Source organism: Capricornis sumatraensis, chromosome 2, assembly GCF_032405125.1.
Source record: "Capricornis sumatraensis isolate serow.1 chromosome 2, serow.2, whole genome shotgun sequence".
In the NCBI taxonomy this organism is placed as follows: Eukaryota; Metazoa; Chordata; class Mammalia; order Artiodactyla; family Bovidae; genus Capricornis; species Capricornis sumatraensis.
In genome coordinates, this window is record NC_091070.1 from 20772595 (window position 1) to 20785710 (window position 13116).

General features: G+C 40.0%; 1 pseudogene; it reads left to right on the forward strand.

The window, feature by feature from the left end:
* LOC138074343 (syntenin-1 pseudogene) lies at window positions 1-2208 on the forward strand (annotated as a pseudogene).
* Window positions 2209-13116: the final 10908 nt, after the last annotated feature.

The following is a 13116-nucleotide window of genomic DNA, read 5'->3' on the forward strand; positions in this document are numbered from 1 at the left end:
ATGTCTCTGTACCCATCGCCTGAAGACCTGAAGGCAGACAAGGTGATTCAGGCTCAGGCTGCCTTTTCCGCAAACCCTGCCAACCCAGCGATTTTATCCGAAGCCTCTGCTCCTGTCTCTCCAGGAAATCTCTGTCCTAAACTATACCAGAGTTCTCTCAGTACATGGGCCTGAGTTTAAATAAAAAGAAGAAATATGTGCAAATAGGGCCATGGTTCCTGGAGCACCAAGTCAGGGGCAGTTGATTGGCATGGACTTCCAGTCACTGGTGGTGACATGGGAATCTGCAGAGCAGGGATTAAGTAAGGAATCTGGGAAGTCATCTTATGTAAGGATTAGAACAGAAAAAAAAAAAAAAAATTGGGCTCAGGCTGAAATCCATAGACAATTGTGCATTTGTTCAGCTCGTCCAGGCCTAGTCTTGGTCCTCTGCCGGGAGCCAGCGTAAGGAACTCCACCCATGGCAAAGGTCATGAGGAAGGAGGCTTCGGCATACGCAAAGGCGGGATCGAGCCTCAGGAAACCCCCTGTTACCAAGCATCTACTCCCAAAACCAGAGTCTGTTTTATGCTCTCACCTATACCTCTGACTTTATGGGGGGCTGACCCCCATTACCTCTCTCGGAAAAGGAGTTAACTTACAGCTCCAAGTCAATAAAAATTCCTGGGCGTGACAAGGGTGTTTCAACTTATGAACTCCTCTGAAGGTTATCTAGCCTGCCTGTACAGACTCTTTTATGAATTTTCTCTTTTGTTATAGATCACTGTACTTTGTTATAAATCACTGTGTCCTTGCTTTGTTTTATTACTATCTTAAGGCTAAATAGATCTTACTGGGAACATTGGTGAAGGGTTTTCATTTGTTGGGCGGATGTTTGCTGCTAAATCTCCATATTCCCTGCCCTTATAATGAATATAACTAGCATATAGGAGAAATAAGTATTAACCTTTAAGATTAATCATGTTAACCTTAGGATAAATAAATTCCTTTCTTAGTTGTAACCCACTACACCTTCACCCTATAGGAATGCAACTTTATCTGCTACCTTCAGAGGGTGGGACCTGGTTTAAGAAAAAACACCCTTGGAAAAAATAAGTTTTTTGCTTATCAGAAAGAAAGGATCATAAAATGTCAGCAGGCCTCATGGCCAGAAGATGATGTAAAACCCCAAGACCTTTTTTTTAATACATTTATGTGAAGCACCTGATTTTGATAAAGGTCAGGACTGCTGACCCCCACGTCACTCTGTATTCATCTCTATGTATAACAAAAGGTATATAAGCAAACCTAAAAAATTAAGAAATCGGATCAGTTTCTGGAAAGACTGATTCCCCCGTGTCGTTTCTTTCTTGCTTCTCATTTTTCTGGCTGAATTCCCATCTGGAGCGTGGGTGCTCGCCACGTCTACTTACTTGCCCCGGCTTTTAAGTTCCATGTGAGAAGGAGCCCAAGGAGGGGCACCTTCCAATATTCAAGCGGCGTCGGTGGCCCAACGTAGATGGTGCAAATCCTTGTCTTGGAATTTTATTGGTATCCCACGTAAACCAAGTTATTCAGCCTCTTTTTCTCCACTAATATTTCCTACTACACTATCCGTTTCTAATCTCTCTATATATCTGTAATTAAATAAGTTCTTTCCTAGGACGCCAACTCCATCCCCGCTTCTAATTACCCTGGATCCACTGGGGCTGGATCCCCGTCAGTCCTCCCTGGTGGGTCTGTGGTTTGGGAACCAGGTGCTGCAGATCAAGGAGAACTGAGTGGGCTGGAGCTTGGATCAGGCACTCAGGGTATTCAAACAGGCTTTTGGGGAGAAGATCACCAGGACCATTCGTGACAGGCCCTTTGAATGGACAATTACCTTGAATAAGGATAGTACTAGACAGGTCGACTTTGTCTTTAAAAAATGGAAAAATCATGTCCATTGTGAAAGATAGTTCTTCAGCTAGAAATGGTCTTCTCTCAGAACACAACACCTGTGAGGTCAATGGACAGCATGTCATTGGACTGAAGGACTCTCGAATCGCAGATGTACTGTCCACAGCTGGAAATATAGTTAAATATAGTTCTATTATAATCATGTCTGCTTTTATCTTTGGACACATTATTAAACAGATGGTGCCAAGCAGAATGAAAAGCTTGCTAGATCACACCATTCCTCCAAGCATAATGAGAAGCTTGATGGATCACATTATTCCTGAGGTTTAAAATTCAGGGCACAGTGGAAACTTCCCAGAAGTTCGCCTGTAAGTCTTCAGCAACTTGCCTTTATATTATGTGCATGAAGCCTTCCAGGAGCCAGTGAGCATTTGCTGTGTGAGGACCTTCATGTCCACCAGTAGGGCTGGGAATCTTACTGTTCGATCTGGTATCTTGTTCAGACATCAAGATAGTTGTAATCTTATCCTGGTTTTAAGTTGAAAAGACTTTCACAGACTAGTTTCTTTCCTGGGAACCTGATCCCAGGATCAAAATCACTGGGCTCCAAAATAACTGCAGATTGGTGACTGCAGCCATGAAATTAAAAGATGCTTGCTCCTTGGAAGAAAAGCTATGACCAACCTAGACAGCATATTAAAAAGCGGAGACATTCCTTTGCCGACAAAGGTCCATCTAGTCAAAGCTATGGTTTTTCCAGTGGTCAGGTATGGATGTGAGAGTTGGACTGTAAAGAAACCTGAGTGCGAAAGAACTGATGCTTTTGAAATGTGGTGTTGGAGAAGACTCTTGCGAGTTCCTTGGACTGCAAGGAGATCAAACCGGTCCATCCTAAGGGAAATCAGTCCTGAATATTCATTGGAAGGACTGATGCTGAAGCTCCCATACTTTGGTCACCTGATGTGAAGAACTGACTCATTGAAAAGACCCTGATGCTGGGAAAGAATGAAGACACGAGGAGAAGGGGATGACAGAGGATGAGATGGTTGGATGGTATCACCGACTGGATGGACATGAGTTTGAGTGAGCTCCAGGAGTTGGTGATGGACAGGGATGCCTGGCATGGTGCAGTTCATGGGGTCGCAAAGAGTTGGACACGACTGAGCGATTGAACTGATCTAAACTGAATCTTTCACAAGCTTTGTGAGTGGAATGACTGATATAGGCTCAGCTCTGTGTTAGACCCATCACCTTCACCCTGGGTATCAAGAAGTGCTGTTGGATCCCTTTAGTTCTGTGGTGTATTTGCATTTTTACTGTGTCACTGTAGTACATTTATAATTACTTTTTGCAGTTCTGTGTGTCACACACCAATTATGAAACACTGGTTTTATTCCATGTAAGCATTATTAGAGAATGTGTGTAGCTGTAAGAGACTGTATCGATTATCATTACATTTTAACTACTTAATGTGCTTGAATTGTCACCTTAACTACATTAAGCATCTAGAATAAAAGCCAAGATGTAATGATTGCTGCCTTTCTAAACCCAGATGCAGTTCTGCATTCAAAGGAGATGTACAGAAGCTGCGCAGTCTGACGGTATTGAGGTTTTTTAGCAGCAGCAGCAGTCCTTGTGTAATGGGAACTTCTTCTTTATAATAGTAACCAGAATCATTTTCTGAGAAATGAAGCACTATATATTCAGTGTAAAAATTCTTGAACTAAATAGATGAACCTTGGCTCCTTTTTCCAAGTGTAGATTAAGTTGGCTAAGACTTGATTGAGGCATTTACACGTTATGTAGCCTAGTCTCAGGACACTGTTCTGCTCATCTGTTCCATTTCCTGCCTCCTCCCTGCTCACAGAATGACAGTGGTACATCATCCTGATTTTTTTTTCCTCTCCTTGGGTTTATGCCTATTCTATTTTAATTGAAAATGTGTAAATAAAGTTTAAAAAAAGAAAATTCAACAATATGTAGAAAGGATTAAATACCATGATCAAGTGGGATTTAGTCCAGAGATGTGAGGATGAGTCAACATTTGAAAAAAATCAATGTCATATACCACATTAACAAAAGGAAGGATAAAAAGCACATAATCATCTCCATAGACACAGAAAAAGCATTTGACAAAATTCAACCTCATTCAGGATAAAAACTTTCATCCATGTGGGTACAAAAGGAATGTATCTCAACATAATAAAGGCCATTATGACAGACCCACACTAACGTCATACTCAATGTTGAAACTTTTTCTCTACAATCAGGAACAAGACAGGGATACTCACTCTAACCAACTATATTTAACACATCATTGCAAGTCTTTGCCATAGCAGTCAGATGAGAAAAAGAAATAAGTTATCCAAGAAAGAGTAACCTGTCACTATTTGCAGATGATATGGTAATATATGGAGAAAATCCTGAGGTCTCCAGCAAAAAATGATTGAAACTAATTAATAAGTTCAATAGAGTTGTAGGATATAAGACTAATACACAGAAATCTGTTGCTTTTCTACACATTAATAATGAACTATCATGAAAACAAAGCAAAAAAACTCTTTCTGGACTCCCTATTCTGTCCCATTGATCTATATATCTTTTCTTATGCCAATACCATCAAGACTTCATGAATAGGTAGCATGGATGAATCTCTGAAAATATACTGAGTGAAAGAAGCAATTCTCAAAAGAATGCATACTATTGAAATTTATGTGAGATCCTAGAATAGGTAATATTCTACAGTAATTGCATATTACATATTTTATTGGAATAAATATATAAATCTGACATGTAGCAAGTTTATTTTCATGCAGTTGAAATATTTTCTAATATCTCTCATGATTTGTCCTGTTACCCAAAAGTTATTTTAAGGCATGTTGATTTATGTTGAAATAGCGTCAAAACAGGAGATGGCAAGATTGAACATCACCATTTTAGGAATCAGTGAACTAAAATGGAAAGGAATGGGCAAATTTAATTCAGATGACCATTATATCTACTATTGTGGGCAAGAATCGCTTAGAAGAAATGGAGTAGCCCTCATAGTCAACACAAGACTCTGAAATGCAGTACTTGGGTGCAATCTCAAAAATGACAGAATGATCTCAGTTCGTTTCCAAGGCAAAACATTAAATATCACAGTAATCCAAGTCTATGCCCCAACCACTAAAGCTGAAGAAGCTGAAGTTGAACAGTTCTATGAAGACCTACAAGACCTTCTAGAACTAACACCGAAAAAGGAGGTCCTTTTCATCATAGGGGACTGGAATGCAAAAGTAGGAAGTCAAGAGATACCTGGAGTAACAGGCAAGTTTGGCCTTGGACTAAAAAATGAAGAAGAGCAAAGGCTAATAGTTTTGCCAAGAGAACACACTGGTCACAACAAATACCTTCTTGCAACAACACAAAAGACAACTCTACATATGGACATCACCATATGGTCAATACTGAAATCTGATTGATTATATTCTTTGCATCCAAAGATGGAGAAGCTCTATATAGTCAGCAAAAACAAAACAGGGAACTGATTGTGATGAACTACTTATTGCAACATTCAGATTTAAATTGAAGAAAATAGGGAAAACCACTAGAACATTCAGGTATGACCTAAATCAAATCCCTTTATGATTCAGTGGAAGTAAGAAATAGATTCAGAGGATTAGATCTGATAGACAGAGTGCCAATGAACTATGGACTGAGGTTTGTAACATTGTACAGGAGGCAGTAATCAAACCATCCCCAAGAAAAAGAAATGCAAAAAGGCAAAACGGTTGTCTGAGGAGGCCTTACAAATAGCTGAGAAAGGAAGAGAAGTGAAAAGGCAAAAGAGAAAAGGAAAAATAAACCCATCTTAATGCAGTTCCAAAGAATAGCAGGGATAAATGAAAGCCTTTTTAAGTGAACAGTGCAAAGAAATACAGGAAAGCAATAGAATGGAGGTGACTAGAGATCTCTTCAAGAAAATTAGAGATACCAAGGGAACATTTCATGCAAAGTTGGGGACAATAAAGGACACAAATGGTATGGACCTAACAGAAGCAGAAGAAATTAAGAAGAGCTGGCAAGAATACACAGAAGAACTGTACAAAAAGATTTTAACTACCCAAATAACCAAAATGGTGTGCACTCACCTAGAGCCAGACATCCTGAAGTGTGAAGTCAAGTGGCCCTTAGGAAGCATCACTATGAACAAAACTAGTGGAGGTGTTGGAATTCCAGCTGAGCTATTTCAAATCCTGAAAGATAATGCAGTTAAAGTGTGGCACTCAATATGCCAGCAAATTTGGGAAACTCACAGGACTGGAAAAGGTCAGTTTTCATTCCAATTGCAAAGAGGGGCAATGCCAAAGAATGTTCCAACTACTATACAATTTCACTCATTTCACATGCTAACAAGGTAATGCTCAAAATCCTTCAAGTTAAGCTTCAGCAGTACGTGAACTAGAACTTCCAGATGTTCAAGCTGGATTTAGAAAAGGTGGAGGAACCAGAGATCAAATTGCCAACATCCATTGGATCATGGAAAAAGCAAGAGAATTCTGGGAAAATATCTATTTCTGCTTCATTGACTATGCTAAATTCCTTAGACTGTATGGATCACAACAAACTGTGGAAAATTCTTCAAGAGATGGGAATACCAAACCACCTGACCTGCCTGCTGCAAAACGTGTATGCAGGTCAAGAAGCAACAGTTAGAATGGACATGGAACAACAGACTGCTTCCAAATTGGGAAAGGAGTACATCAAGGCTGTATATGGTCACCCTGTTTATTTAACTTAGATGCAGAGTACATCATGCAAAATGCCAGGCTGGATGAAGTACAAGCTGGAATCAAGATTGCTGGGAGAAATATCAATAACCTCAGATATGCAGATGACACTACCCTTATTGCAGAAATCTAAGAAGAACTAACGAGCCTCTTAATGCAAATGAAAGAGGAGAGTGAAAAACCTGGCTTAAAACTCACCACTCAAAAAACTAAGATCATGGCACCTGGTCCCATCACTTGATGGCAAATAGAGGTGTAAACAGTGGAAACAGTGTCAGACTTTATTTTGGGGGGCTCCAAAATCACTGGTGACTGCAGCCATGAAATTAAAAGACGCTTACTCCTTGGAAGAAAAGCTATGACCAACCTAGACAGCGTATTAAAACACAAAGACATTACTTTGCTGACAAAGGTACATCTAGTCAAAGCTATGGTTTTTTCAGTAGTCATGTATGGATGTGAGGGTTGGACTATAAAGAAAGCTGAGGGCCAAAGAATTGATGCTTTTGAACTGTGGTGTTGGAGAAGACTCTTGAGAGTCCCTTGGACAGCAAGAAGATTCAACCAGTCAATTCTAAAAGAAATCAGTCCTGAATATTCATTGGATGGACTGATGCTGAAGCTGAAAGTCCAATACTTTGGCCACCTGATGTAAAGAACTGACTCACTGGAAAAGACCCCAATGATGGGAGAGATTGAAGGCAGGAGGAGAAGGGGATGACAGAGGGTTAGATAGATGCTTGGATGGCATCGCCTTCTCGATGGACATGAATTTGAGTGAGCTCCGGGAGTTGGTGATGGACAGGGAAGCCTGGTGTGCTGCAGTCCATGGGGTTGCAAAGAGTTGGACACAACTCGGCGACTGAACTGAACTGAATGAAGATAATGGCAACCTCCTTCAAAAGGTCTTCTGCATGCACTGTTGTATTCAGTGTCCCTGACGCTGCAGCAGGCCACTATTGACCCATGCCTCCGCTAGAGTCTTCTGGAGACTCACAGGCAAGTCTGGGTCAGTCTCTTGTAGGGTCACTGCTCTTTTCTCCTGGATCCTGGTGCACAAAAGGTTTTGTTTGTGCCCTCCAAGAGTCTGTTTCCCCAGTCCTGTGTAAGTTCTGTAATCAAATCCTTCTGGCCTCCAAAGTCAGATTCCCTGGAGGTTCTCAGTCCCTTTGCCAAACCCCCAGGTTGGGAAATCTGTTGTGTTTCCTAGAACTTTCTCAATAGTGTGATAATTTATTTGGTATAATTGTTCTGCAGTTTGTGAGTTGTCTGCTTGGTGGCTCTATGGTGGGGTTAATTGTGACTTCCTCCAAGAGGGCTTATGCCACATGCTGTGTGACCTAGGTCTGCTGGAGCAAGAGCCACTGCCCCTGTGGCAGGCCACTGCTGACCTGTGCCTCCACAGGAGATACTCAAACACCCCAAGGTTGGTCTGGCTCAGTCTCTGTGGGGTCTCTGGGTGTAGTGTGCACAAGATTTTGTTTCAGCCCTCCAAGCATCTCTGGTGAGTATGGGGTTTGATTCTAAACATGATTTGCCCCTCCTACCATCTTGCTGGGGCTTCTCCTTTGCTCTTGGATGTGGGGCATCTTTTTTTGGTGGGATCCAACATTCTCCTGTCAATGGTTGTTCATCAGCAAGTTGCAATTTTGAAGTTCTCGCAGGAGAAGATGAGCACACATCCTTCTACTCCACCATCTTGCTCCATTGATTTGATGGAGCTCCATCTTGCTCCATCAAAGCCTTCTTAGATAACCATTTTGCCATTTTGCACTTCTTTTTCTTGGGAATAGTTTTGATCAATTCCTCTTGTACAATGTTATGAACCTTCATCCATAGTTCTTCAGGCACTCTACCTGACTCCTAAGGTCATATATTAGCCACTTCCCATAGTTCTTTTGAGCAATGATCCAGTTCCTCTCATACCAAGAACTGTACAGCCCCGCTTGGACCATTTTGAGGACTGACGCTAGTTATTGGTCTAGATGCTATGAGGGAAAATTAAGGACAGATCTTCAGGAGTGAAGCATAATCTTTGGTGAAGCCTGGTCTCCAGGTAATGAGAGGCTGCTCTCTTATAGCAAGCGTTAAGGAATGAGTTCTGCTGGCCCAGAGTGTTCAAGAAAATCTCCCGATTCAAGTTTTCAAAAGCACCCCCTCAAATGTTCTCATCCCAAATCTTAAGGTAACACTTCTCTCCTAAGAGGACCTTTAATTTTTACGTAGGAAACATACCAGAGATCTAAATCTTTATAATTGTGCAGATGTGTGACAAATCTTGGGTATTATTTTCAGCACAGTCTGTAGGCTGATTCTCTGTAAACATTTAGAGGTCTTGGGACTTTGATACCATGCCCAACTTTACAACTGAGACAGGGAAGGGATAAAAGTAAATCAAGCATACATTAGTGAGTGACCACGTGAGCAACTAGGACACAGTTCTACTGTGGACTCTCTGAGAGACACTGTCAGACACCTCAGAATTGTTCCATGAGGACCCGGGAAACTGTGCGATTTATTCACAAAATCTTTCTCATTGATTAAGAGTTGCTTCCAGATGTATTAACTCCTTTTTGCTTCTAGCCTGCTCCGTGGATGGGCCAAATACACTGCTGTAAAGTCAGAAGCCACTAGTCTGTATAAATTGTCATCATACCACAGAAGGTCAAATGCATGTAATCCTTGGCTCAGCATCTATTTTCTAGGGAACCTGGGTGCAGTAGCTGATGGCCCACCCTGCGCCTCCCTGTTCCACCTAAGTTCACTGTGCAGGAGGCAGTTTCCTGCTGTGACAGTTTTCCATCCTGGGCAGTTTCCTACTTCAAATGCTGTATCTCACTTCTTTTTCTGACAGCTTTCTCCTACAACATGGAGGGATATTCTAGGGTGTGTTTCACATGACTTAGAGAGTTTATAGGGAATGGCTCCAGTAGCCCACAGTGGAAATTTGCCCATAATATACTCAATTTTGTGCCTCCCATGTAAATTAACTCCACCTAAACCCTGATCTCAGTGCATACATTTTAGGGAACTCCAATTATGACTCTATGTTCATTATGAGGAGGTTAATTTTAACCACTGATCTTGATATAATTGACAGATTCAGCCCTAATTAACTCAGCCAACATAAAATAACAATGCAGCTTTCCCTAAAATTAGAAATATTGCAAACATTACAACTTCTTGAAAAAATTTTGCAAGGAAAATAATATGACTCTAACAAATTAAAATATAATACAGAATCTTAATTTGTTAGTAAAACATTGGAACAACTGGATAGCCATTTGAGAAAAAAACATATGGTTGGGTTTCTATTTCATTTCTTTTTTTGTCATTGTTGTTGTACCATTGGGAATGAGCCTTAACAATTAAACCTTGCTGATGGAGAGGGGGAGGAAAAAGAGTTAAATACTGGGACTTCTCTGGTAGTCCAGTGGTTAAGACTCCACACTTCAAGTGAAGGGTACACAGGTTCCATCCCTGGTCAGGGAACCAAGATCCCACATGCCACATGGTACAGCCTCTCCCCCTCAAAAAGAGTTAAGTGTTGCCCATATTCATATGATATGGCTTTTGAACATGCATATGGGAATGTCTGGTAGACAACTGGTTAAATGAGAGTGGAGCTGCAGGGAGAACTGGAGATCTAGAGCTAGGTGTCATTACCCTGCAGGTGACGTTAGAACTCTGAGTATGGATGGCTGAGGCTCCTTATGTTGTTCTCATATATTTAGAATTGTTCTTGGGAAATCTGGTCACCCTCAACCCTCATACGGTAATCGTTGCAAAATCAAAAAAGAGAAGTGTGGCATTCTGAAGACTTTGTGTAGAATAATTTACACTTTACTCTTCCTATCTTTTCCCTTTTTAGGTTTTAGAAATATTAATTTTCTGCATTCTCCAGTATTTCCATAAAAGAAAAGGAATGAAACACATTGCAATTCTGCTAACCCTGGTGGCACTCCTAGGTAAGGATATGTTTTGTTTTCTAATTCCTTAATCTAGCCATGCTAAGTCATAAAGGAGTTTAAAGGAAAAATAATTGAGCATTCTGTTTTTTTTCATTGTTTCTACTTTTTGATTCTGATCTATAGAAAGACACTCTCAATTATGCAAATTATATTTTGCATGTCCATTGCTACAATGGATATGTGTTTAATTTTTTAATATATTTAAGGAATTTTACTTCTTGATGATTCTCTTTGCTCTCTGACAATTTGAGGGGGGTTTTTTCTTAGTAAATAATTGAAGATTTCATTTCTTATAGCAAAATAAAGTCCAAATTTGAGCATGAAAACTGATGTCAGCATAATCCCAGAAAATAAAAAGGATTATCTCAAAGTTACCGCAAGTGAAAAATGTAAAACCCAGTGAATGTAAATAATATTAGATTGATAAATTTGACTGTAACCAAATTTAATATTTTATACAAAAACAGGAGCTTACCTTGTGGTTCAATGGTTAAGAATTCACTTGCCAGTGTAGGAGATGTGTGTTCCATCACTGGTTGGGAAGATCCCCTGGAGAAGGAAATGCCAACCCACTCCAGTATTTTTGCCTGGAAAACCCCATGGACAGAGGAGCTTAATGGGCTCCTTGGGGTTGCAAGAGTTGGATATGACCTAGCAACTGAAAAACAACAATATACACAAAATAATTTCAAAAGAGAAACAATAAATTGGAGCAGCTGCCTTTTGTCTCCATATGATTATGTATACTGAAAATGTGTGAGTAAATCTCTGATTTATGTTCTAAAACTAATTTAATTAGCTTATCTCCTTGGTTCTTGCTTCCCTGTTTCTGTGACTCCACTAAACATCGGTTTCTTCTTTCTGTTTCTGGGTGATCCATTGTTACCGTCTATTCCTCATCTGTTCCTAGAATGCCTCCAAGCAATGAGCACAAAGTGACAGAAGCACACAAGTAGAACAAGCATTTCACAAGGAAATGCTTTTCCAAAGATGTTTTGTTTAACCTCTGTTGAGAGGAAAATGGGAGTTTTCCAAGGCAAGGGGGTTGGAGAGGGTGGTAAACAGAATTTGGGGAATGGGAATTGATGTACAGATGTGCAGAGATATGACACAGCTAAGTATATTTAAAACAGAAAATAGCTGGAGGATACAAAATGTGCAAAGGATAGTGGAAAATCATATCAAAAAGTTTAATTCAGTTGACAAAGAGAGGCATTTAGAAGTTGTCTGGACCATATACAGAGAGTATCTGATATAGAAATGTGTTTTCAAGAGACAAGACTTCTAGCTATACTGAGAATAGACTGAGGAGATCATAAACTGGGGACTAAAAGATAGCGAAGGACAAGTACAAAAAGAGCATTATAAATACACATTTTAAATATTCAAAGTTCAATTTTGAAGAAGAGCTATAGTAGTTTTTAAAACAGGACCAAATTATTTTTTTTCATTTCCTAATTAATTTTATGCAATTAATAGTCCATTTAAACATTTATTGTTTATCTGGCACTATTCTAGCTATTGGGACACAACAGTGAGCAGAAAACAGTTAAAACAACTCTGCCCTCATGAAGATTATATTCTGGTATTCAAAGAAAATCCTCAAAGAGGATATACAAACTGCCAAATTAAGGCAAAGTGTTAGAGCAGATAAGCTTGGCTAGGAAGCAGAAGGAACAGTGTCAGGAATTTTTGTTAAAAACAATCTGTTTATACTTTAATAAGAAACCATTCCTTTCTCTCTTTAGTTTACCTAATAACCCCTAGAGGTTGGATGGGAAAGCATTATTGTTACCCTTCTTTTCAGATTTTGGATCACAGTGTTAGAAAATTAAGTAATTTTGCAACTTTATTATTTCACTTTTGGTAACAGTAGGCACTGTCACTACAGGGAAAACCTGTCCTGCACATGTACATCTTCTGGCACCAATGAGATGTCCCATTGCAGCACTCTGGAAGATCACTCTTACTGACCTTATATCTACAAAGTTCCACTGATGGCATGAATTGCATTGCAGTCTTTGCTTGTTCTGTGCATTTCAATGGGAAAACATTTCCATGATTCTAAATCTCAGTCCCAATCAAAATCACAACTGCTGATAAATGGAATCCACTAGGCTGACAACAGCAAATACATCCTGTGTAACTCTGAGAAGTTACTTTGGGAAGAAATGAAAAGAGGCGAGACTCATCCCTGGGTTCCCAGATGTCTATCTCCTGCCTTTCCTGAGTCATATCTGTGCTCAAGAAACACAAAGAGAACTCACTTGCAGGGAAATGAATTTTATTTGCCTCTTAAAACCATGAACAGTAGATAGGAAAACGTTAGGAATTACCTTTGCTTGATGGCAATATCTTTGATACTGACAGAAGGCAAGGTGTCCGCATTTTTCTGCAAACTGTCAGAAATGTGTTCCTGAACAGGCATGTTGGAATCTTTCTCCTGCCAATAGACTAAAACTTAATGTATAGGCTATTGGGTTACAGTCATATTC